At 37.4% G+C, this 23,150-nt stretch overlaps 1 long non-coding RNA gene across 2 annotated transcripts; it reads left to right on the top strand.

The window, feature by feature from the left end:
- Positions 1–8,782: 8,782 nt before the first annotated feature.
- Positions 8,783–23,081, top strand: LOC102027849. 2 transcript variants are annotated; one of them, XR_260487.2, is made up of 3 exons: positions 8,783–8,838; positions 21,186–21,299; positions 22,889–23,081. It is a non-coding gene; the product is annotated as an uncharacterized LOC102027849 (long non-coding RNA). The 2 variants fall into 2 exon arrangements; XR_001233411.1 differs by lacking the exon at positions 8,783–8,838 and adding an exon at positions 10,790–10,862.
- Positions 23,082–23,150: the final 69 nt, after the last annotated feature.

Raw genomic sequence — 23,150 nt, 5'->3', positions numbered from 1 at the left:
TGCTGTGCCTGAGCAGAAGGACATTTACTTCTCACGGATCCTGCATGACATATACGGATGGCTATGTTGCTAGGCTTAAGGTGCACCCTGACACGTGCTTCCAAGGGCAGGAGACTTGTAGACATCACTTAGACATAGCCTGTCAATTGCACTTCTATTTCTTTTTTTTCATTTGTTTTGTTTTGTTTTGTTTTTTCCGGTACCGGGAATCGAACTTACAACCTTGCGCTTGCCAGGCAGGCGCTGTACCGCTGAGCTAAATCCCCAGCCCTTGCACTTATATTTCTTCAGCCAAAACAAATCATCGCTATGCTCACTCTTATGCTTAGCAGGAAAATAAAGAACTGCCATGCATGCATCTGAAAGGGAAATAAGGGTCTGTGCAAAATAGTCTTAAAAAATATCAAAGATAAATTATCTCATGATTGGAAGGGTGGTTATCACAATCTTAAATCATCGAGGTAGCAATCATCTGGTCTGGAAAGCTAAGCATGAAACACAAATTTGCAATAAAATTGTACTGTGTGGAGCAATCATAAAATAACATCTATTATTCACATTGCAAGCACAGAATTTAAATGCATCTATAATATATATTTATAATAACGATATTATATGTTAATTATTAATGGACATCTGCAATGATTTTACAATCAATACTGTAAATTATAAAGAGGTGATTAAAGATGTTACATAAAATATTTAAGCCATGTGGTGGTTATTGCTATTTCATAATTGTTTAAAACTTTAATGAAGGCTGGAATAGTTTTCTAGATCTATACTCTGTACCATGGATAATAAACTAGACAAAAGTTACATAGCCGAGTTGTTAATTTTGCCTACAAGCATACATTTTAACGCCTTGCAAATTTTCAGGGTCGTTAATGTAGCAAAATATAAAGGTCTATTCTATTTTTATGACATAGGAAAAATAATCCATTTAGTTAATTTTTATACGTAATTGTAAAGCACAAAGGGAAGGCTTACCTCTGTTTACACTCCTGTGCATTATCTCTATTCAAAAATAAATCATTAAAGTGAACATTGAAAATAGGCTATTTATGTTCATGCTCTCACTCATTCAAAAGTAAACCTTAGAGGGAAAGAATATGTCTGTCGCCTGCAACTTCATAGCAAATAACTTTCCTTCCATCATATTGACTGTTTCACCCCTCTTTTGGCCTTTTTTGTTCTCATTCCTTGAAGGAAATTTCGCGAGGGGTCTCTGACTGTTCTAGTCATTTTTACATAATAAGAATTCCCCTGGCATTTGCAGTCTCAAAAAGGCTTGTGTAACTACTGTTTTCGATCTCATGTAAAACTAGACCTCTGAGCTTAGTAAGACATTAAGGCTTCCTTAGCCAGGTTCTGCTTCAGCCTGGAACCTGTAGTGTTTTGGAAAGAGATTTTATTTTTTGTCTATTTTGTTTTTTTATCTTTCCTCTTTCACCCTATCACCACTAGGCTACCACCGTTTGTTTGTTTCTTTGTTTGTTTGTTTTTCCAGGAGTAGAGGTGGCCAAGGGGAGGAAGGAGATGTTAGAGATGAGAAGATTTTCACTTGATTCATTCTCTTATAAATCCCTCACTATTTCCATCTACTTCACCTTCTCAAATATTCACTCCAACATTTGGCAATGTGGACTATTCATCTCCGCTCATTGGGTACCATGCTGTATGCATTGGGGTTTACCTTGTGTGTTAGGGTTGCATCACCATCTCTGAAAGTCCTCTGGGACTGGAAAAACAAGGCCATTCCAGATACCTTTTTGTAGGCCTACTTGTGACCTGCCAGAAACAATCTGTTGTGATTGTAGGCACTCTCTCTGCAGCCCAGTTTTGATGCCACAGCTCCTTGCAGTTTGATTTCTCTAGGGTGCTTCGAACAGTAGTTTCATCTGCCCAAACCATAGGAAATACTTAGTCATGGCAGTGGTTCTTCAAGTTCTTCTCCAAGGCTTAACGGGAGAGGGAAGACGTCTTTCTCATGCCTTATGCTCTTCCAGTGTTTGTTTTGGCTTTTCATATGGCTGATGTGTATGGGTCAAACATCTCTTTGTTTTGATGGACTAACAAATAACACTGAGGCAAAGCTAATTGCAAGCCTCGATATTTTGTTGTAGGCATTAGGTAGCATCAAATGCATAGAGAATCTTAAGGTGACATCATATGTGTAATGCATAGCTGTGTATGCCTGTCACATGGTATTATGTTAAGCAAAAGGAAGTACTGAATAAGCCTTTGCATCCATGATGGAGAACAAGGCTGATAATTAGGAAATACAATTGCAATTAAATTTCAATTCCAGAATTCATTACAGTGGACCTAGATTCAGTTATCGATAAGTCACAAATATGCTCATTTAAGGATAAGTGTACTTCAGTACAAAATTAATGGAAGACATGGAGTGTTAAGAGCCACGGAACATTTTGGGCTTATAGGATGACAACAGAACTCAATGCACTGGGGAGCCAGAGGAATTCCAGTGTGACACGTGTAGTGAATGAAAAGGAAAATGATGGTAAATAAAATCCCAATTATTTAACACACAATTTTTGCTGGGGAACTTAACAAATTCTTTACTACTTAGATTCTATTTTAATCTACCAAGGTGTACCAAGTATATTCTTAGATTAAATTCACTTTGTAGATGAAAAAATGAAGACATACATAGAGAGGTGAGCAATGGATAACATTCCTAACAGGATTCCACATGTAAATAATGAATAATCCTGCAGTACGTCATGCATCTAACCAGATTTTTCCTTGTACCTCTTCATATGAGAAGAGAGAACGATGAGAAGCAACAAATGAAAAAGCTTTGGTCTTCTCTAGGGTATAGCCTGTTGCCTGCACCAGTCTTCTGATCCAGAAATACAGTCATCCTATCTTTATTTGGGTTTAAAAGAAGCGGAGTGTGAGATGAGGGCTTTGACCAGGCCAGTTATTTGGGAGGTGATAGAAGAAACAGGAAAGAAGGATACGAAGGTAATGGTGAAAATCCAACAGAAAAGTAGATTGTGAAGCTCCCTGGAATGGGAGTAGAGTATGATTCAGCCGGAGGAGAGTTGAGAATGACTTCTAGAACTGCCAGCCTGAAGGGCAAAGGCCAGACCAATGCGTCTCATGTTACAGGCTGCGGACCAGTGTCCATTGCTGGAATATTTGTTACCAATCCGTGAAAAGAGAATCAAGTCCAGAAAGCCAGGGGTGGCCTATAGAATCCTTCAAGGCAATTTGACCTTGCTGTAAGCCTTCTCTGTGTGATTTTAAAAGTGAACATATTGGTCTCCTTTGGATAGAAGCTGAGGGGAAAGAAAGAATGGAGGGAGGAAGGAAATCGGCTTTCCATCACAGATCGTTTGAGAAGCTCCCAGCTGGTTCTCCGCTAGCTCCTTCCTCTTCTCAGTAGTGGATTTGCCTGGGATGATTGGCTGCACCAACATCAGGCTGCTCTGTGGGCTCCTGTTGCCTTGAAGAAGGTCCTGGGTTCAAATGGGAAGGACCTGCCCAAGCCATGAAGCTTTCAGGTCCAGGGCATCTGAGCCCACATGGAATCATCCTTAGGAGCCGCACTTGAAATCTGAGGCTGAGGGGATGCCACACCAGTCATCAGCAGCGTGAACTACACGTATCCCGCCCTCCTTTAAGGACACTTGCTTAGAGGCAGAACTGTCCCCTCAGAAACACATTACACAACAGCAAAAACTGATGAACACTCAGGAAAGCCCCCTGCCACAAACTGAAGAACTTGCTTATGTCGGGGCAGTGGCACAACCCTGAGCGTGGGTGCCTCTTTACATTTTGACCTCTAGATCAATGGTCCACAACTTTTTTGGCAAGAAAGACAGGTTTCAAAGATGACCAGCATTCCACAGAAAATATGTATGTGTGTGTGTGTGTGTGTGTGTGTGTGTGTGTGTGTGTGAGTGTGTATGTGTGTGTGTATGTGTGTGTAGGGTTGGGGAAGATTTGGGATTTTCAAGCGCATTGCATTTATTGTGTACTGTACTTTTATTACTATTATTTTGTGCACTTTACTTCTATTACTATTACATTAGATTCACAGAAGGAATGCCCCACCTGGACGCCCCTGCAGGAGAAGCTCCCAGTAAGTTTTGAGCTCCTCTGAGAATCTGATGTCCCTTACACATGACTGGAAGGAGGGCTCAGGTGGTAACGTGAGCTATGGGGGTGGCTGCAGGACCAGATGAAACTTCTGCTTCTCACCTCCTGCGGTGCAGTCCTGTTCCCAAGAGGCCACTGAGCAGCACTAGGGCTGGGGACCCCTGTTCTGGAAGCTGCAGTCAGGGCAGCAAAGCCCGGTGGGCGTGGCAGATTGGCCCTTGTTCCTGCTCATCCTCAGCTTCCTCTGCCGACACAGTATAGTACCCACGTCTTGCTAGAGCTCATGATAGCTCTGGCTCATTCTGAAGCTGGCAGCAATACTGACATCTTTTGGACCATGAATGACTGTGGACCATGACGGCGACATTGAGGTTTTGGGTCTGGAGCTTCCTGGTCATTAAAGAAACAATGACCCTCTAAGAGGCTCGCATTGGTGAGGGGTTCTGAAGTCTATTCTGAAAGCTCAATTTAAACTGTTTCTTTAGCCATCCTAACAGTTCTCTAAGCCATTTGATGCTGTAATAAAGCTTTTTGTTACTCAAATCAGCAAAAGTGGATCTACATTCTGTAACCAAACTGTCCTACACAATTAAAATTTTTGGTTCCAGTGAAAATAAGTTATTTTGGGGGAAATCTTTTGGACTGTGTGATCTCAGATCATACTACACGTCACAGGGAATTTAGCCTGAAACGTGTTTGCCCTTAGTCTCTCCAAGAAGTCTGTCTGAGCTCTTATTATTTTGAGCAGTGGGGGGAGACTACACATATAGTCCTCAAGTAATTTCTTAGTAGATTTCTCTTTTCTTATAAACAGATGTGATTTTTTTTAGGGCTGGTATTTCAGAGGCATTAGCTAGTCTTACCGAGTGGTTTTCATCTTTTGGTCCCTGACTTTCTGTTGACAAGAAGGCTGCCGTCTCCCAGCATCCACTCTCCCACATCATTCAAGATGGAAGGAACCGTGAGATCTCAGGCAAAGGGACATCTTAGTTGAGTCTCTGCCTTTGCTCTGTCACCTTCTGAGGTGCTCCTCTCGTTTCACCTATCCTCTGCCACCACCAACTCAGGGGTCAGGACTTGACCTTTCCTAGACCCAAAGAGGACAGACCATTTAGTTTTTATTCTTTTGTTTGTTTGTTTTTCTGTTACCAGGAATTAAACTCATGACCTTGCATGTGCCAGGCAGGCACTGTGCTGCTGAGCTAAATTCCCAGCTCTTGGTTTTTATTCTTAATGGAGTTATTGAGCTAAACAGAATCAAGTAAATAAATGTAGACTCAATATTGGAATGATAATAAACAATGCCTGCTGCTTTATCACATCTCCCATTCTAGCTTATCAAAAATAAGTTCTGGCTTTTGTTTTTCTGATGCTTTATCAATTTCACTTCTATTTCCTGCCCTTTACAAAATCTAAAATGCTGGGCATGGTGGTGCACGTCTGTTATCACAGCACTCGGGAGGCTGAGGCAGGAGGATTACTGAGAGTTTGAGTCCATCCTGGGCTACCAAGTGAGTTCAAGGCCAACCTGAACTATGTAGCGAAACACTGTCTCAAAAAGATAAAAAAAAAAAAAAAAGAAAGAAAGAAAGAAAGAAAGAACTATGATGATTTCCCTGGGGCAATTTTGTTCAGAAGAGTCTACATAGTCTAAACTTATATTTATATCCCTTATTACTTATTGTCTCTCAGTGTTTGTAGATGAATAAAACAATTAGGGATTTGGAGTTTAAGAGGGGAGGATATTAGGAAGTGGATTTTTATAAATAATGAATAAGTAACTTCTGACTCTGTGTCTCTACCAATTTAACTCTTCTGTCCAGGCACCTATTCCATAGCTACAATCTTCCTGATAGGCTATCAATAGGTCTATCAGCTATATCATCTATTTTTTTTTTCAGTACTAAGGATAAATCCAGGACCTTTTCACTCAGTTACACCCTTGGTCTTTAATTTTTTTTTTTTTTTTAATTTTGAGATAGGATGAAGCTAAATTGCTTAGTTGTCTAGGCTGGTCTCAAACTTGTGATTCTCCTTCCTCAGCCTCCTAGAGTTACAGGCATTGGATTATAGGCATGCACCATTACATCTTGCTCTATCTATTTAATTTTTATACTTTTACACTAGAATATGATTTGGTACAAACAGGATTTTGAGGGATGACTTGCACAGATTTGATTATACTTATTACGTGTTATCTATTTTTTTAAAAAGCAAAAAAACCCTCCCAAACCAAAACTTTATTCCATTATTTTGTAAAATATGTATAACTCAATATGATGAAATGTATTATTTCACATATTCCCATTTTATAAAGAGAAGAGAATATAATGATACAACCTAATTTTAATTCTATTGAATAGAAATGAAAAGTGAAAAATTTAATTTATTAAACATCTATGGTTTATATTTCTTTTGAAACACAATCTGAGTTTTTATAAATCACTTCACAGAAAGAATTGTCAGTAAATATTTTGTGAGTACAAAATGGTATTTGCATGGACATCAGAATTCAAATTTATTTTTAACTGAAGTGTTTTTGTCTGTATTACTTTGAAAAATGTTGAACACATTACTACAAGTAATGACATGTTTTCTTGGCTAACACTATACCTGTGAATAGCCCTGGGGGAAAATATTTAGTATTTACAATGTAAACAAACCTCAGTATAAATGAAAGCATCAATAAAACCCTTTCTCTCAGCTAAATTTTGACTCCATGAGTAATAATTGGGAAGGTCCATTTTTCTGATTTTCTTTAACCAAATTATATTACTTAATTTGCATATATTTTCCTGACATGTGGTTTCAATGTAGATGAATTAGGCAGTCAGTTGTATTAGAATTCATAGATTAGTGTCTGCCAAAGCACAAGCAAAACCATATCATCTCTAATTAGTTGTTTGCAGCCAAGAGTTGCATAAATGGAGATATTAAATGTGAAAGTGGGTTAATTTTTAAGTTGTTGAGTTGAAATGCAAATGAATTCATGTTTACCCGAATGTAATGCATATACACAGCTATCAATCAAGGAATAGTCACCAAATATCCACCATAAGTCCACAACTATGCTACTAATTATGACAAATTTCTAAAAGGTGATAAATGGTAGCCCAGCACTCTGAAAGAAACTGTAGTGTAGTTTGCAAAATAAAACTTCTGCAACTATTGAAACGCCAATAAGTAACACTAAGCCTAACAGTGCTGTTACTAGTATTATTTCAACCACTGTGAGAGAAGCAGTGGTAGTAATACTAGTACTAATATACAGTACTGTGCTTACTGAATCTTTACTCTGTTCCAGGAACTCTACTAAACATTTCACCCTCACTTATTCACAAAACAAACACAAATTATTTGTCTTATTCCATTCTATTATATAGATTGATAAAGATAACCTGAGGAGTGTCAAAATAAGTTAAAGTCAGATACTTAAGAATCGGTATAGGTAGGATTTGAACTCAAGTACTATGACAGTTCATGACTTCTCAGCACTGTCTTATGCCATGTCCTACTTCTTGATTCAATGTGTAATATTAATATATAGATTTTCTGGAGAAAGGAAAGCCAGTACCTGAAGTGCTAAGCTTTTTAAAACATGAAGTAGTTTCGGATTGCAGCATTTCTAAGATGACTTACATTATTTCTTAAAAAAATGTTGAAGATGGTTTGACGTTTTGCTGTTAATTTGAAAGATAATAATTCCCTTCTGCTATATATTGTGATCATTTCTCTTCTTTTTTTGTGGGTATTTGCGATTTTCTTCTCTGAAGTACGACCTTCTCCTCTCACACTTCAAGCTTATCTGACATCACATGTCAGACACAGTGTGAGCAGTGTCTGCAACTGCTTGAACACTCCCTTTTCTGGAGCTGAGCCGTATGTGCCACAGTTATTTCCCCTATTTGAATATCTAAAAATATGCATTTACATGTCCTACCTTCTACCCAAAGATAAAGCAGTTTAAGAAGTCTGGTATGTTGGGTGGTTGAAGACAGGAAGACTTGAACAAACATGTGGATGATACACTACAAATAGTTTAATTAGAAGCCTGTGCATTTTGCTTATCTCTTATCAGTTTGCTTATTATTGGCTGAGTCCCGACTATGTGTCAGGCACATAGTATGCAGTAGGTGCTTGGCAAGAATCATCACTAATTTTTCTGACAAGCCTGTAAAATAGATGATCATCGAGGACTTGAGATCCTGGGAGATTTAGTAACAATCTACTTTTTTATTATTGAAGTTACTTCTATAACTTAGAAATACTCAATCCAGCCTGCCTGATTCACTCACTCTTTTAGTGCTGAGTTGGTTCCATCAGAAAACTTAGTTATTTTGGCTGGGAGTGGTGACGCAAGCCTATAATCCCTGCACTCTTGGAGGCTGAGCCAGCAGCACTGTGAGTTTGAGACCAGTCTGAACAGTTTAGCAATTTAGTGAGAATCTGTCTCAAAAAAAAAAAGAAAAAATTATAAAGAAGACTGGAGATGTAGCTTAATGCAAAGTCCCTAAATCCAGTTCTTAGTGCCTTAAAAAATTATTTTGTGAGGTTTCAGCTGTGTTCTCAGTGGTGATGTCACTGCAAGTGCGACCTCACAGTCCGTAACAAAATCAGCGCAGCTCAGCGCTTTACGAGTTGCGTGCCATGGAACCCAAAACTCCAGGAGAGAAGCTCAGAAGCAGAGCTGACGGGTAAGGAGGATGCCAGGTAGGTGAAGACGAGGACACTGACTTAATGGGTCTATAGTAACCTCTCTTTTTTCTTATGGAAAATTTTGGGAAAAGATGGCTCCATACTTCCTTTGAGAAATTAAAAGAAAAGAAACTACCATGTCAGTGGTTGAAATCCTGCTTCCCTCGACTCTCAGTATCGTAGATTACACGTAGTAGAATCGCTGTGGAGACCCCAGTCTTCTGGGGTGAAATTTCTCCCCATGCCCATTTTTGGCATGTACTGCAGTGGTGATGATTTTAACTCCCTAGACGTGAATGTAAAGAAAGTGTGACTCGCACTGCTCACGGGTCCACAATCCACTTCTGCCAGCAGAGCACAAGTGATGTTTTTCCCTGTACGGCAGATGAGTGCGCTTGGAGGCAGCGCTCAGATGCTGACCTTTTCTTCCTTCCCTCTCCTCCGCAAGGCAAAGGAAACTTCCAGTCTCTCATGGCCGCCTGCCGTTCCCTGAGACAGTACACTGGGGATGTGTCCCCCAGCATGTGCCGTTTATGGAACCTGAAGAATGTGCAGAAAGAAGGCTTAAAAGGGACCTTTGCAAGGAATCACTTCTAGGGACTCATCTTCCACTTTTTTCCCGTGAAAGCCACCCGAGTCTTCTCCTGCCGTTGGTATCCTGCCTTGTCTGCCTCTCCGTTCATGCTTGCTCTTTCTCCTGCTTTGCAGAGCTAAGCCACATCGTGTTGACTGCCACTCTGATGTGAAAACTGTCTGGGGGCCTGACCTCATGGAGAGTTGACCTGGGGTCCACGACACTTCCTTTGTCCAAGGCAACCTTTCCTGTGGCAGAGTTTCCTAGATTTTCTTTTGGATGTGTGTAAGGACGAGGAGTGACAGAAGAAATGATGTACTTTGATCTGTAACAGGAAGCTCTGAATTAAGAAAGCCTAGGGTGAGGCAGTGGGAGTGATGATTCTTTATTGATTCAAAGCTCCAGCTAGTCCAGTGCTTGGCTGTTGTGAAAGAATACACTGCTTCTGAATGGAAATTTAGTAAAAGCTTCTGAGCTTCATCTAGATGACAAACTCTTAGCCGGGCTGTCTGCCTTATCCTTTTCTATCTATCTGATCTATCTATCTATCTATCTATCTATCTATCTATCTATCTATCTATCATCTATCTATCTATCAATCATCTATCTATCTAATCTATCTATCTACCTACCTATATTTATCATCCCTCTTCTAATTTTAAAGAAGAGAAAATTTAGGTATCATCTTATAAATAATTAAGTTTTATAGTCATAGATTTCTTATCTTTTTATTTTCTTGTTTTTTGAGACAAAGTTTCACTATGCAGTTCACGCTGGCCTCGAACTCACGGCAATCCTTCTGCCTCAGCCTCCTCAGTGCTGGGATTATAGGCATTTGCCCTCTGCCTGGCCTATAGTCACAGATTTTGATGTAAAACTTGGAAAGATACAAAACTTGAGAACTAGATGAAACTGCCGTACAAAACTCTTTCCTTTCCCATATATTCATATTTCACAGAAGTTTCTCAGCAAATAAACTAACAATAAAGCAGAGGTAGAATTATTTCTGCTGCATCTTAGTGATAAATAACATTTTATTCAAACAGAGAAAAATCACCTCATTTGTCTCACTAAATGATGCATTTTTATTGAAATATACTCAGCAGCATTGTGAGTATGAGACCAGTCTGAACAGCTTAGCAATTTAGTGAGAATCTATCTCAAAAAAAGATATATGTATATGTATATATATGTATATATATGTATATATATATATCTATCTTATATATATATATAAGACGGGAGATGTAGCTTAATGCAAAGTGCCTAAATTCAATTCCTAGTACCCTAAAAAATTATTTTGTGAGGTTTCAGCTCTGTTCTCAATGGTGATGTCACTGCAAGTGTGACCTCACAGTCCCTAATAAAATCAGCGTAGCTCAGCCCCTTACAGTTGTGCGCCATGGAACCCAAAACTCCAGGAGAGAAGCTCAGAAGCAGAGCTGACGGGTAAGGAGGAGGCCAGGTAGGTGAAGATGAGGATACTCAGGTTGTTTAATTATTTGTGAAAATTTATGACACTCAGAGTGTTTGGTCATGGCATAGTAGTAGTAATTTGGGGCGCTCACATTAAAATATTCGTATTGTTCAAAAGTCAAGATATATAAATTGTTATCCAGTGGACATTCTTCTCCCCTTGTTACCTCATTTTTCTAGCACGTAACTCTCTCTCCAGATTTGATTACTATCCTTATTTACTTAATAATACTTTAGACTTCATTATTTTCTTTCTTGGCTTTTGAAATAAAATCCATATGTAAATTCTTATTTTATGCTCCCTTTTAAAATACTACTCTATACCTTGTTTTTCACTTAATGTAGTTAAGGATATTGTATTTTAATGTGTAGAGATAGTGCACTGAGATAGATAATATTCTATTATGTGGTTATGTCCTAATTCATCTGGGTTTTCATTGATAACACTTTTTCTATACTTTTAAACTTGGAGATTTATGATTCCAAGAAGTACAAAATAAAGTGAAATTTATATTTATCTTTTGGTGTCACAGTTAAGTATATAAATAAATATGTACTTTTTCGAGCACGTTTCTTTACTCCACATTAAATTCTACACAGAAATTAAATAAAAATGTAGTTCCAAGAAAGTCCTACTCTAACATTTTTGACTGATAAATTAGCTTCCTAGTTCCTATATTTTTAAAAAGATGATATGAATTCCTAGTGCACTATACATAGTGACTTTCACAATAAACCTAAGAAAGAAAATTATAGATGGCAACTTAAAAATCAGCAAGAATTTAAACACAAATTCTTTTGAAGCTAAGACACTGGCCCCTCCTCAGCTGCCGGTGAGCTCTCTTTGAGGTGTTGGCTTGCTGAGTGTGTAGGGGCCTCTTTCCGGCTGCCTCTGCTGTTGAACTATCTATGGCTGAGTCGATCCCTGATTCACGGTTAAACCTAGTCGTCGCCACAGCAGGTTCCTTCCCTCTTTTGGTCTCCAGTGACCCTAGGTCTTCTGCATCTATGTGGACCACAAGGTTTTGATTTCCTGTCCATTACTCTTCTATCAGAGACTGGTTTTTGAACTCAGCTTTCTGCTACCAGTGTCTATTTCCTCCAATATTGTACTGAAAAATAGAGCAAAGTGCCCCATTATCCTTGTATTCTCAGACTACTTAGATGATTTCTACTGGCATTTTCTTTGGTAATTTTGAACTCACCACAATTTTTCTTCAATTGAGTTCTGTTTCGGAGACCTACTCTTATAGCTCAATATCTTTTTTTCCTCTGTAGCTTTCTCAAAACAAACCAAAAAAAAAAAAAAAAAAAAAAAAAAAAAAATCCAGGATAAGGTTTTTTCTTTTCTTTCTGTGTGGCAGAAATTACTCCTAAATTATTTTCTGATCCTCTTTCTCCTATACTTCAGAGCAAAACTATAACTCTTTTCTAAATAAAACATTTGAAATTTAAAATCTCTCTCACCTCTGGTTCTTATATATTAAGAACACTGTATATTAGACTACTATAGTGTAATGGCTTTTTAGAGCCCTTTTGGAGGTCTTATGTACAAACATCAGTTTAATTCTTGGAACACTTTTATTTGGCTTCCACCCTTAGTCCAAGGGAATGGATATTTAATTTTATTGGAAAGACCATCAAACGGTACTAGAATTAAAAAAAAAAAAAATTACCCGCCTGGATGCTTCATCACTTTCTACATCACTTAGAAAGTAATATTCCTCTGTAACTTCATTTTTGCACTTTGATAAAAATTAGATGGACAGGAATTAGTTTGAGGGGCTGGGAGAAAGTATGTCACGTGTTTCTAGGCTTTGAGGAGGGCATGTTTCAGCTGAGACTTTGATAGCGGCTGTGCCCCTCTGATATCACAATGAGAAAAGAGGAAGATTACAGCAGATAGATTTTGCTGTGTGAATGCTTTCAGCTCTCTTTCCAGCACTGTCCAGCAGTGATAAAAAAGATACCAGGGGCTTCAGCAGGTGATGGGACTGTTACAGATTGCTTAGAATTATGCGATAGTAAGTATTATGCCTTTACAAACGCTGTCTGACCATGAGCGTGATGTTTCTACAACTTCTACCCAAATTAGGACCCAATGTTTTGAATTTTATCACTTTCACCTTGGTTAAAAATAAGGTGGCAAACATATGCTGTTATTCCTTCTGGGTCTTTTATGCTCGCATAAAGCTGTTAGAGTTTAGGTTTTGTGGTTACAAGGTAAGCAGAGGAAATGTGGTTGCGTTGTGACCATTTGAAGGATGGATTCCTTGATCTCAGGAATTCTCTGCCGCTCTTCTCTCACTTTTTAATCAGATGTCTTGCAATAGGTATAAAACCTTAAATGATACGTTCGGCAGAGTTTGACTGATGCAAATGGAGTAAGTACCTTCTATGGATGTACGGTTTAAAAGAAGTCAAGAATGTTTATAGAAGGAATCTAATGAAGATAATATGTCAGAGATCAGTTGGACTGGCCATTGAGGAGAGGTGTAAAGTAAAAATAGGGGAATTTCTGGAACAGAGAATGTCCTCAGAGCAATAGAATCACTGAAGAGCCCGAGGGTTTGTGGAGTAAAATGGCTCAGGCAGGAACAGGTTTTGTGGCTAGGGCTTCTACTTAGGATATGATTGCATTTTCCCATATAATTAGATGCCTAATTGTGCTCCTATACTTAGTGGATACATTTACAGCACCATGTAATTGTGATTTATTTCAAAGCTCTTCATAATGTGAACCTACCACTGCTTACATATCAATGTGCCATATTTAATTGCTGGAACTGCTGTGATGTTTTCTGACTTGCTCCAACTAGATTTTGAGTAACTTAAAAGGCACTTGATGTTGTTCTTTCTAAGGAACAAGTAAATATGAAAAATTAAGCCACAAAGGTAATGAAAAATCACTAGCAAAACTAAAAATGAGGGCATTGGTGTGTGGAGATAATATTTTTAATGATCAGCGTATTAATTAGGAAAATGAATCTTTGCCAACTGGAATCAATAATTTCATCTCTGGGAATTTCCTCTAAAGAAATAGTTAAGAATATGTACAAGGATTCAGATGCAAAGTTATACAAAACCACATTGTCCAACTGAGTGAAAAGATGAACCAAACACTAATGTTCAACATAGTATAGAATATTATAGTTCTACTAACATGATATTGTAGGAACGTATTAATTGGCATGGGAACATTTCTTATTAAATATCATTAGCAGGAAATCAGTTGCTTTATGATTCTAATTCTGGACTGGATAAGCAAATAGATAAATAAGCACCATTATCTACTTTGTTATAAGAGAGAAAAATGTGGTAATCATCTATAAATTACTAACAATGACTTTCCCTTCAATGTGAAATATGTTTCTTTTTCCTCTACAATGACTCTGTTTTGCCTTAAAATGATCTCCCCAAGCCTTATCTTGTTGTCGGTTCTCTTCTAGAAACCTTTGATTTGAAAACTTTGATCAGGAATGCACTTACAGGTAAAGACATATTGAATCTGAGACTGAAATTTTGGAGTTTCCAAAAGCCTCTCAGACCCTGAACCTGGGCCAAAACGAATATTCCACTATTTATAGAAAGGATCCCTTGTCATTGTTTTCTACTCTTGTTTTGTGCTATTCTGATTAAGTGGTACTTATGCTGAGGTGGTTATTGGATGTATTTAGTATTCTTTTTCCTACTGTTAAAAAAAGCTGTAGTTCTCATACCATAGAAGTATCAAAGCAAAGATGTTAGGTAAGAAACAAAGAGAAACATTAAAATCTTTACTCTGTCAAATTTCTAGCTGTGCCTAAGGATATATCGAGGGGAGCTGAACTACACCGTAACCACAAACAATTCAATAATTGCTATGCTTAAGCCTCTCACAGAAAGCACTGTGGGGATTTTCACATAGCCTCTGGGACCCTGCTGATTTCGGTACAAATTAGAAGTTAGCTTTTCACAAAGGACTATCTGGACTTTTCTAACTGCACCTTATTTCAACATACATTTTAAGTCTGTCTTGATGTTGTGGTACTACTACTTCATTAACTGCAGAATAACAAAGAAATCCTGCTGGGAAACTATTTTTCCATGAATACTAGGAGAATCTCAATTTCCCACCTTACGTGTGCATATAAGTATCTAAAATTTAGTTATTCTTTGGGATTGTGAATAGTTCCTTAAAAGAGATCACATATAAATTTTTTAAAATAGGGAAAATATGAAACCAGTGTGAATATATAGTTAGCCATGTTAAAATTCCTACCTAAAAAAAGAGATGTAGGATAGGACGAAAATAATAATATAGTTTTTGGCTTGAAAGAAGCTAAACATCTTACCTGAATTTTGATATTCTATTTGGAAATTCTTCTCAGTGGAGATTTATAAGATATCATATAGTAGAAAGGCTTAACTCAATAAATGATGGCTATAATATCAACATGTGTTTGTAATTAAATCTCAAAATAATTCTAATAGCAATTAAAAGTGCACCTAAATGCAATTCTTTTATGGGTAAAAATAAAACAATAGAAAAAAATGGGCAGCAATGGGAATACATATAATTTAAATACAAATAAAATGTTATGATAGATAAATATTTTATTTGATAGTTATATTAGTCATATATTACTCTTAATAGCATACTCCTATAAATACACTTGATTGATCTAATGCTTTAACTATACAAGCAACATTCTTGGAATGAAGCATTTAAAAACTTTTTACACTTACCAGTTCACTAAGTCAGAGCTCATTCTCTCTTAAAGGTTAAATGTTCTAGAAGTTTCAGAATTATTTGGACTAGAAACAAATTTGGTTTATATCTTTCAGATTGCTGGAAAACAATCTCAGAATAATTTCTGGGGGTGACAGCATGATTTAGGTTGATACTTTTTCCTTATTCAAGTAACTAATATAATATCTTTTTCAAGGAAAGTAACTAAAATATGATTAAGTTGGTTATTTAGGGTTTCAGAGAAAATTGCTGAAAAAATTTGTATCAGAACATTCAGAACTGAAGAATTCCTAGGGGAGAAAAAGCAAACACACACTGCCAAAGATATTAGCTAACAAATTTTAGTGTGCACGCACACACACACACACACACACACACACACACACACACACATCTATCCCAAATAAAAAGAACTATTCTAGGCATTTGATGTACAATTTGGGAAAATAGTATTTAAAACAAAAGGTAGAGGTGTTATCTGTGTAAGGTACACCACCTAAATCTTTAAAATCTCATCCAAAAATTTAGTCTCAGCTTACTGGCTTAAGAATCTAGAGTAAATGTTAGCATTTATGTAAGTGTTGGTTATTTTGAGTAACTAAATGAATCAATATGACAATACATTACCTACTTCTGGCTTTTGTATTTTTGTAAGTTTCTTTGTGTTTAACTTTCCTACTGTCTGTCATGGAGCTGTGAATATTGTATTTATTAGTCACACATGGGGCATTTAGAACCCATAGTAATCAACTTTTACCAAACTGGTACTTCAGAATACTGTAGTCTTTGCATATCTAACTTTTCTTCTTTCTTTTATACACTGATATTTCTCTAAGATGAAAATATTAATAGATATTTATTAAACATTGTATACGGAAGATCAAGTAAGAAACCCATATCATTTCAGTAGGGAACATTTTAGGATAGCATAAAGCTAATCTCCCAGACAGTGTTAGGACATGAAAGCAGAGGTGAAGTAAACTACTCAGTTGAAAGTGGGAATCCTCAATTCCTCTCAAATTCTTTCCTAGGAGAGGTGACGAAAAAATGATGGCTATTAAAAACAAAATCAGCCATAGTCCTTGTTTTTGTATTTTAACTGTTTGAAGAGGAACCCTAGTCAAAACCTAATCCATTACTACTTTAACTTCAGAGAAAATGTCTTTGTACTCTAGAATAAGTGAATGAAGAGGGGGAAGGAGCCTACTGGCACATATTTTTGAAATATTTTGGAAGGTAAAATACACATGATACAGACTCCTGAAAATCTAAAGAAAAACACAGTAGGAAATGTTCAATATATGTATAAATAGCAATCAAGACACATTTTTACCTTCAGAAATTTGGAAATAGGATGAATAGTGCCTCAACTTACTCAATGTGTTTCCTTCCCCGTCCATGACAGTACAGGGTGTTTTATATGCTTGATGCTTTTGGAAGAAAGAATAAATTGAAAACAATTGGCAAGCCTTCATGCTGTGCATAAATTGTGGGCATCATAACAGTGCACGGGTATCACCATTAAACAGCCCCTGAAGCTATAAAACCTAAATGTTTCCCTTAAGGTATAAAAATGGAATTTCCTTTTAGCAGTCATATGGGTCAGAAAAGAAATCACTGCTTCCTGTTTTTTCTGAACTCAGACAGATCCTTGTTGACATAGCCAAAAAGCCAACACCAGATGAATCTAGAGCAATACATTCCTTGAAATTTTATTTTTATTTTTATATTTTCAGTAGGTCCTCTAGCCAGATATTTTTGCATTGAGCACATGCAGAACAGAAAGTTGCATAGTTCCCATGAAAACACACACAGAAAATGAAGTGTGAATGGTAGGTACACCCTAGAACACCACTCCAGTCTGGCTGTATTCAGAGAAGGAAATTGTGAGACTATTATGGCTGTGAGTGCTGTGCCAAGCACATGAATGTTTTATTGGAATCAGTTGCATGTGGAGGGGAAGAGCAAAGACTTTGAAACCAGCCTGCCTTGATTCACAGTCTTCCTTTGTCATTTGCTACCTTAACTTCCCAGTGCCTCAGTTTTCTTAATTGTGCAATGAGAATAGTAATAGCAATTATTCATGGGGTTGCTACGTGAAGTAAGTTATACTAACACTTGTTTTCCTAATTTTATTTGTCAATGGAGAGGCACCACCAAACTTAGTGACTTAAAACAACGGCAACCCTCTCCCTCCATGGTATAGTCTTTTTGTGTTTCAATTTTAGTTTACATAATAATTTAAAATTATTTTTAATTTTTTATTTTGTAGAAAAAATAAAATTTCATAACAAAAAATAGCAATTTATCATTTCTTACAATCATGAATCTGGGTTGGGTTCAGCAATGTGGTTGTTCTGCTGCAACTGGAATGTGCAAGACTTTTGTCACTCACAGATCTGACACCTTAGCAGGAACTGCTAGAGCCAAGCAGAACATTTCTTGCTCTGTCTGTCTGTCTGTCTCCTTGTCCTCCTCACCAAGCTAATTTAAGGTTCCTCTCACCATGCTGAACTCAGGATAGTTAGGTTTCCTACATGTCAACTTTTAGGAGAATAAAAGCTGACTTTCTGAGCTATGCTTCACTTCCGCTGTATTCTGTTAACAAAGCAGATAACAATACCACCTTAAATACAAGAAAAGCAAAGAAATTAGCCTCTTCTTGATTTGAGGAGTGTCTTATACACATAGAATAGAATGGCATTTATGAATCTATCTTTGGAGAACACCTGCTAAATGTAAGAAAACTACAAGAAAAGCAAAGAAATTACCTACTTCTTGATTTGAGGAGTGTCTTATACAGACAGAATAGAATGGCATTTATGAATCTATCTTTGGAGAACACCTGCTACATAGTTTAATATTATGCCTAAGTGTTGGAGGTGTGGCTCAATGGCAGAGCATGCATTTAGCATGATGTGAGGACTTAGATTCAATCATGAACAACAAAACAAAGATAAAAATAAAGAAGAGCAACATTTTAAAAACCCCACAGAAATCATCAAACAGTAGCAACAAATGATACCTAACTTAGAGGAAACAAGCACTAGGTGTGCTATTATTTTATTTTTATATTATTATTAGTAGTAGTAGTATACCCATCTTATATTAAGAATTTTATGTTGATATTTCAAATTTTCTATTACTGTTACTAATTTTGTTGTATATATTATGAACAGAGTCTGTAGTCACAAGCACTTTGCCTTTTAAAAATGGTCCAGGTTATAATTTTAGTGAAACTAAGCTTGAACATTATAAGCTTTATAATTGAAGGTACCAATATGCCATTGCAATAATTAAATTTTCTAACTTGGCTAGTATAACTGCAGATGTGATTCACTGACTCCTCTCCATCTAATGTACCTCCACTGTAGCACACACGTATACTTATAAACTCATAGGCTTGCATTTATTTTGGATTTAATAATAAAACTTGGCAGATGGTTGAGTTCTATTGGTCTTTGGCTCATTTGTGCAAGAAAATTAGACAATATTTGTGAACATTTTGGGAAAGCTTGTGTGCTGATCTTTATTTGCTCCCAGGTACTTTTCATGGTATTCTGTTTCATAGGTAAACATTCTTCTCAGGCTCCCATTTCCTTCCCTGACTCTTAGTGAGGAAGCTCTAGTAGAAGAAACGCAGTCTGAAGCCAGCTCATAAGGGCTGCAGAGAACAGATTGTGTAATATTCAGTAACTTTGCAACTGAATTATTAATTCTTAGTAGTTGGAAACCAACCATCATGCAAATAATTAGACCATGGGAATTGATAAATGCTATAAAGTAGGGATTTTTATGTTGAGAGGAAGGGGTTGGTAATGAGCATGTTGCTTGTCTAGAGGAATCTTTGTCTTGCTGTGCCTCAGATGTTGTCACTAGTAGTGCCTCTGTGGTTCTCGCTGCATGAAGAACTTTCCATGGAAGTCTCATTTCTCACCAGGTATCCTGGAGTTGTTTCCAGGTTCTAAAATGTAGCCTTAATTTCCTTGTTCACTCCATTTTTTGGAAATGGAAGCTTCCTGCTGTAGCTCACCACTGGACAGCCTCACAATGTTCTATTGAACTTTGTAGCTCTTCAATTACCAATATACTCAGTCTCCTATATTGTTCTTTCTCTTCTTTAAATACCTACAGTTGTGTCTCTTTTTCAGTTGGACTATTGTCATCATCTCAAGCACCCTCTTCTATTTAACCCCCATATGCACATAGAGAGGTAATATATATTATTGTCCTGTATGCTATATTCTGCATGCCCGAACTCTAGAGAAGAGTCTTGTAATCATTGTATTTTTCTCAGGTCACTATAAGTGGGCCATTTAAAAACTTGATCAACCAATAATACACTACCAAATTCAATAAACATTTCCCCTTTATAATAGAGGCTTTTTTTTTTTTTTTTTTGGTACTGGGAATCAAACTCAGGACCTCACATTTGGCAGGCAGGCGCTGTGTCACTGAGGTAAATCCCTAGCCCATAGTAGAGATTTTGTGACCTCCATTTATTTGTAGGCTTTTAGGATTTTAGTTGCACCTTGATCTGGGAAAAGTGTCTGTTAAGATGAATAAATAAATCCCTCCTATCTTCTCCATCTTTTCTTTTTAATAGGTTTGTTGATTTTCTAATACTATTTTCATATTTGACAAAATATTTTGTAATTGAAGTTTTGACTGTCTGTAGTTAGATGATGGACCACTGAGGGAAACACACACATCTTTTTCTTTCACTGCTGCATTTACATGTCCTGTGATACATGGATTACCCACTGTAAAAGGTCATGAATTCCCTATCATTCCTAAATTTGTAGCAAATATCTCACATCCTCTATAAAGAGTTCCTAAGTCCGCTTGAAGAGAAGTTAGAGAATAAAGAAAAATTCCCACTACCCTCTTGTTTTGAATTTACTATCAAAATTAAAATGACTTACGCTAGAATTGACAGAACTTTCTTGGACAATGTACGAAGAATACAGCTGAGCTCAAAATATCAATAAATAAATGGAAGAATAACTGGATAAGGAAGTCACAATTTGCTCTGATGGTAGAGGCAGGGGCTACTGTGATTCTTGATAAAAATCGAGACGTTTAGTAAAAAATAGTTGAAAGCAGTACAAATCTCAGTGTACTACCTGTCTAAATGCAGATTGAAAAGGCAAGTTGTGACAAAACTGGTTTTTGCTGAAATTGGAAGCCCTGGAGCAAAGTACATTGGCAAAGTGCCTCATCTTCTGCAGAAGATTTCAGATCTTTGCCTCCTTTCATAGTTCCCTACCCGTGAGAGTTAGCCAGGCTATTTTCAGAACGCCTCCAGAGCTGAACATGTATGTGTCCCTCTAGCCATTCACTTGGAGAATATTGAATACCTATTCCACCAAGTACCTCTCAATACTTGGTATAAACAGATTAAAAATAAATCTGCTTACATCTTCGAGGAACTGAGGGTCTGTTATACCCATAAGCACTGCATAGAAAACATTTCTGAACTATTTGGTGAAGTAAATAGTCTTTGCTAGGGCTGGGGAAAAGACCTTGTAGAGGTGATTATCAGTAGAAAAAGAGAGCTGTGGTACCTGACTCTTGTAGGAAGAGCCAAAGCAGCTTTGTCAGCTTGCGCGCAGTCAATTCTGCAGGGACTTCTTGTGAAAAGTGAGCATTTGCTGTCCCGGGAAAGTCCTGCTCCATGACTGAAAGGAAACGGTAAGTGTTATTGTTTGCATTGCTACCCACTATCTGAGAGCAGGTAATTTACAAAGAACAGAAGTATATTTCTGACAGTGCTCAAGGATATGAACCACAAATCCCAGAGGATGGCCTCTGGGGAGGGCCTCTTTGCTCTCTTTTCACTTGGTGGAAAGGGGACAAACAGGGCATCCTCACAAGACTGAAAACTCACTCCAGCGAGGCCTCTTTGTAGTGAGTGACTTTAGCCCATTCGTGAGAGCAGAATGCTCATTACCTACACATTGGCCCTCATTTCCCACTGTGGCCTTGTTGGGTAAAATCTCAGTACAAGAATGTTGGTGGGTGCAGTCAAGACTATACCAACATCCTACTTCTTGTTCACAGTATAACAGGGTGCCTCAATGTGTACTTTTTACACACTGGCATGGGCATTTCAGTACAGGAGATGCCAAATGTCTAGTTTTCCTGATTTAAAGCAAAAATGGTCAATTCCATCTTCCAGAAGATTTATTGCACGGATAAAATGTAGAAGAACTCAACTAGCTCCCTCCAGCAGTTAGCTAATGCTGCATAACAAACAGCCACAAATAATTGGTGACACACAGTAACAATAAACATTTATTTAGCTAAAGCAAGTCATACCACCAGCTTCTGAGTCAGAAATAGAAGCTATTGCAAACTTATGTGGCATGATATACAAATCCTAACAGAGGTGAATTTTGAGGAACCATCAGTACAACTGGATTACCATGCAAATAGGAATTTTTTCATCTGATGAATCTATTGATAACATATTGACTTACTTTATTTTATTGAACTATTTTAGTTTTTAGTACACTATTTTATTTTTATAAATAAAACTATTTGAAGTACTGGGGATTGAACTCTGGACCTCTAGCATACTAAGAAAGTACTCTGCTACTAAACTATACCCTTAGAAGAGGAGTAAAATTGTTTTGATAAAAATAAAATAAGTGGTAAAAGCCAGCATCTTCCACAAAGATGTGTGATTACTTTCACTATTGACTGGCTGTTCACACTCTTTCAATTCAACATTTAATTAAAATGCCATTGTGTACCAGTTGCTGCTGTAAGCACCTGTGGTGCAGTGATCAGTACGGCATTTGTGTTTGACCCAAAGTGGATTACTGGCAAATTTCCACATGTTCTCACTTCCACATACTGATTTATGAATGCAATATCGTCTTGAAGGATGACGAGGATGAGAAAATTGGTCCAAGGAGCTTTCCTAAAAATTTTGTTTTGTGTCATCCTTAAGCGTGATAAACCACAGTTGAAATCAAAACACATCTTGCACTCAGCACTGCCTTTATGAACACTCTGGTAAGCATGGAGGGCCACTACCTGCGGCTCCATTCTCCCATGAGTAATAGCAGCTTCTAACTCTTGGTAATGTAAATTGCTCAGATAAACTCCGAACTGCATTTTAATACTTTCTGAATATTGGATAACATCACGTTCTTCGCTGACTCCCACAGGAGTGATTTTAAGCACGACATGTGCCCCTCGTCTAGGCAGGGAATGCATTTAATAGTGAACCAATACTGCTGGACAGTAGATTTACACTGCCTTCTCTCATCTAGATTTTTGGCAGAGTCCCTTCCTTACAACCAGGAATGATGCTGGGTAGCAGTAAGCAATAATGGATAAACAGACTTTCAGCGAAGCCCTTCAGTGATGCATGGGCTACTCTGGGTTAAGCCTACCATCCGTCAATACGGTACGATCTTGTAAGAGCTCAAAAGAACCGAAAAGGAATAAAACTTCCACGCTGTCTTACGTTGTCTTGTTTCTTTACTATCCGTGGCATTCACGACCCTGGAAATGTTCCAGAACATTGCTTGC

Source organism: Chinchilla lanigera, unplaced genomic scaffold (genome assembly GCF_000276665.1).
Source record: "Chinchilla lanigera isolate Chin_1 unplaced genomic scaffold, ChiLan1.0 scaffold00016, whole genome shotgun sequence".
Taxonomy (NCBI): domain Eukaryota; kingdom Metazoa; phylum Chordata; class Mammalia; order Rodentia; family Chinchillidae; genus Chinchilla; species Chinchilla lanigera.
Note: the sequence above shows the minus strand (reverse complement) of the source record. Positions and strands in the feature narration are given on the sequence as shown.